This window comes from Brassica oleracea, chromosome C8 (assembly GCF_000695525.1).
Source record: "Brassica oleracea var. oleracea cultivar TO1000 chromosome C8, BOL, whole genome shotgun sequence".
NCBI lineage: Eukaryota > Viridiplantae > Streptophyta > Magnoliopsida > Brassicales > Brassicaceae > Brassica > Brassica oleracea.
Genome location: NC_027755.1, coordinates 18618024 through 18622011, shown reverse-complemented (window position 1 = coordinate 18622011; position 3988 = coordinate 18618024). Strand labels below are relative to the sequence as shown.

The following is a 3988-nucleotide window of genomic DNA, read 5'->3' as shown; positions in this document are numbered from 1 at the left end:
TAAGTCGAAAGAAAAGCTCATTTATATTCCATGAGTAGTGAACGAAGGAAAGCCAGAGGTCAGCTTCCATCTTTTCTTTTGTGTCACGTTTCCTTTTTGTTTTTTTTTTAAAAATAAAATTAATTATATTTGTTTTATTTTCTTTTTCTTATTTGAACTCTTTAATTATTCTATTGCTTTTGTTCCATTTGATTTTTTATTACTTGAGACTTTTTATATTTAAAGTACACTATGTGATTATTTTTCTCAGAAAAAAGAAAGTATGTAACCAATGTTCAAAAACGCGTCCGCCTGGCCGATTCCGCGGCCGAGTAAACGTGATACGGTGGGTGAACGTGACGATTTGCAACGATTCGGTTGTATTATAGGGAAAAATGATTTTCTTAGGTTTTTAGTTCGAAATCTGATGTTTTTAAGTAGATCTAGTAACTTTACCGCATAAAACAAAGGAAAAATGGTGAAAAACGATAAAAAAAGCTTGAAAACGCCATGGAAGTGTTGCAGAAACTCGACCTACAGATTGAAGAAGAAGAGGGTAAAATCGTAATTTTAACATTTATTAAAGAAAAACGAAAAAAATAGAGCAAAATCCCACAACCTGCTCTTCGAACTCGGGTTCCTTGACCAAAGATAGACAACCCGACCCACTATGCCACGCTCTACTTCCATTGTTATTTAACATATTTAATATATATATGTATCTATGGCTAAAATATCAGAAAATAAATCCCCGAGTACTCCCGGATTTATTTCCGATTTTTGGATAACTCGCTAGGCCCGGGTTCGCCGCACGCGTAGCGCCTAGCGAGTTTCCGAACAAGGTATGTAACTGATCATCTTTATCAATTTGTTCTTTTGTTTTTTGACCTAGTGGCTGTGATCCTGTCTTTATTGGGTAACTTTGATAATGGTCCTACCACGAATCGAACCTGTAATAGAGTGAATTTTGTGATGAATTATATAGTGTGATAGTGTCTAGATGCAGTTATGAACCTGTACTTGCATAAACTAATTAGCTAAGATTTGTTATATTTTTCAAAATTAATGATATATTGAACAGAACTATCCCTAAATACAAATTTTGTTTGCGTATATGTACGTAGAAATTAGAATCATCTAGGCATGCTTTCATAGACTCCGCGGATTGAGCGGTACGGGACTTGCGGTAGGTGCAGTTTTAACAGTTATAAAAATGTATAGGTATATGATATATATAAAAAAAATTGTTACCGTTAACTGCAGTGCGGTGCGGGGTGGATTAAAACATTTAAAGCCATAATTTTTTTTTTAGTATATTCGTTAAAAAACTGACAAGTGTCTTAGAATTTGAATGTAAGATTTTTGTCGAAACACATGGTTTGCGTCATTAACCAATAAAAAAGCACATGATTTAAATTTTTTGTTGTTGTCCAAACAAAAAATACTCGTCACATGCAAATGGATTTGTCAAACATATAGCTGTCAAATGGGCGGGTGGACTATTGGGTTAGGTTGCCCATGTCCAAATATAAATGAGTCTAATTTGGTGACATCTATTTGTCCATGCGGATTATAAATGGACAAGAATCACATGACCAATAGGTAATGGGCGTTAATGGATTTGGACTATGTGGACATGGACGGTCCAATGGTCACAAAAAGCTAAGGTTTCTAAAATCTGAATTTTCCCGCCAAAATCGTAAAGCCGATTTTTTCCGCAAAAATCTTAATATTAAGTTTTTTTGTCAAAACCATAAAATCAAGTATTCCAGCTAAAACCGCAAAATCAAAATTTTCGCCAAAACCGCAAAATCAAGGTTTCTTGCCAAAATCGTAAAATCGAGTTTTCCCGCCAAAACCAAAAATTGATTTTTTTCCGCCAAAACCGGAAATCGAGTTTTTCTGCCAAAACCGGAAATCGAGTTTTTTCCGCCAAAACCGCAAAATCGAGTTTTTCCGCCAAAACCAAAAATTGAGTTTTCCCGCCAAAACCAAAAATCGAGTTTTTCCGCTAAAACCGCAAAAATCGAGTTTTCCCGCTAAAACCGCAAAAATCGAGTTTTCCCGTTAAAACCTCAAAATCGGGGTTTCTCACCAAAATCGGGGTTTCTCGCCAAAATCGGAAAATCTGTTTTTTTTGCCAAAACCGAAAAATCGATTTTCTCCGCCACAACCGCAAAATTGACTTTTTCTGCCAAAACCGCAAAATTTAAACTTTTCTTATATGGTCTATTATGAACTCCATGACAGCCCATGTAAACACGAGTGTTAGTAGTCTGGTCCTTAATGGACATGGTTCTTAATGAACATGATCACTTTCTGACCGCATACAATAAATGGACAAATGGATATGAGCTAATGGACGTGGACTAACCCAATTTACTGCTCATAGTCAAACACATGCATGGTTCTCCCTAGTGAAAATTAAGAATAGAAGTAAACTAACATACATCATAATTGCAAGAACAACTTATTTTATAGTTATAAATAGCATATAAGTAATATGCCTAACTGTTTTCTCTAACCACCGTTTTAAAAAGTCAAAACATCAATTGCCGCGTATACTATTAGACCAATAGTTCGAGTCTTAAAATACTCTTGAAAATAGAGTAGGATATAATATATCTTACGTAACTGCGCGTACGTGGTTAATCAATTTTGTCACGAATTGAAATGAGTTGTCACATTGAATATATGGTTGCATGCAATAGTAAACGCATTGTTAGAGAGCTTTGAAGTTTTCATTGAAAAAAGCCGTGTACGTTATCTGTTGCGTTAGAGTAATGAGCCCAATTCGAGATTACTTGTAAGCAAAGCTAGAAACTTCATATCCATATTTAAATGTCTTACGCTCACCTGTATATCCTAGCATTTCAAATCTATGCCATATTTTCATATCTAGTTTGATAAAGACAGACTTTGATTGCTTTTCCAGGAAATAAGAAGATCGATCATGAAACCATCAACAACCTTTAAAAGGTAACTGCTGTCCTATCTAAACCTATCTTAAAAGGAAAATTAAATGTAATTGTAGGCTTATAGGCTTATAGCCAATTCTGATAGTGTTAGATTATTTAATTTTTGATACTCTCAAATGATATCACGAATCATAATGTTTGATATGAATTACTGAATGTGCGTTAAAATTCTAAAAATTCAGTTATGAGAGATTGTTGTTGTGTTTACTGATTTTAGAAGTTTTTAAAACTTGTTACGCTACATGAATATGTATCAAATGTTTGGAGTGTTTGCATATTGAAAGACGATGACTTGTTGAGTGGCTCTTATCATCTCTTGGCACATGCATTGATAAAAGTCAATGGTCGAGTAACAAGCTTACATGTGTAATGAGTTGAAATGTCGTAGCAGTAAAGTTTGTACAAATTGCGTAGTATTTTGTCACTGCTAGTGATTGGTTTCTCAGGAACAGAGCCGAAGCTGAGTTTTACGGGACCATAGCTATTTTAGGTGAATTTTAGTAAAAGATTTTGTTTGACAATTTAGGAATCATGCGAATTATGTATAATATTTTTTAAAAATTATGGAATAATGCGAATGTTTTATCTGGATGTACCTGTTCAATATGGTAAAACCGAACCGAACCGAAATAGACAATATGGTTTGGTTTTGGTATATACCATATAAACCGAATGTATATAATTTTATAAAAACCGTAGGATTTGGATATGGTTTGGTATATAACCGATTAAACCAAACAAAATCGATTAAAAGTAGAAACATGTAAATATGTATCTATTTTATAACAATACATGAAAATCTATTTGTTACGTAAGTTAAATATGTGTTAATAACTATTACCATAATTTTATAGTAATAAAGAATCTTAATTTGTAAAACACTTGAACTATAATTAAATAACAATACATCGCAATTCAGACATCTTATTTTCTAAGTCTTTTTTTGATCTTTTTGCTTTATTTCAGTCTTCACTAAATTAATATGAAAATTATAAATTTGATGGACAATAATTAATGAAAAATTTTCACAA

The 3988-nt window shown here is 33.1% G+C and overlaps 1 long non-coding RNA gene across 1 annotated transcript in view; it reads right to left on the bottom strand.

Annotated features, from left to right (window-relative positions):
* Positions 1 to 3160: 3160 nt before the first annotated feature.
* The window catches only part of LOC106312193, a 1653-nt gene continuing 825 nt past the window's right edge, over positions 3161 to 3988 (bottom strand). Inside the window, exon 2 of the long non-coding RNA XR_001264146.1 lies at positions 3161 to 3553. This is a non-coding gene — a long non-coding RNA (uncharacterized LOC106312193). The remainder of the gene's footprint in view (positions 3554 to 3988) is intronic.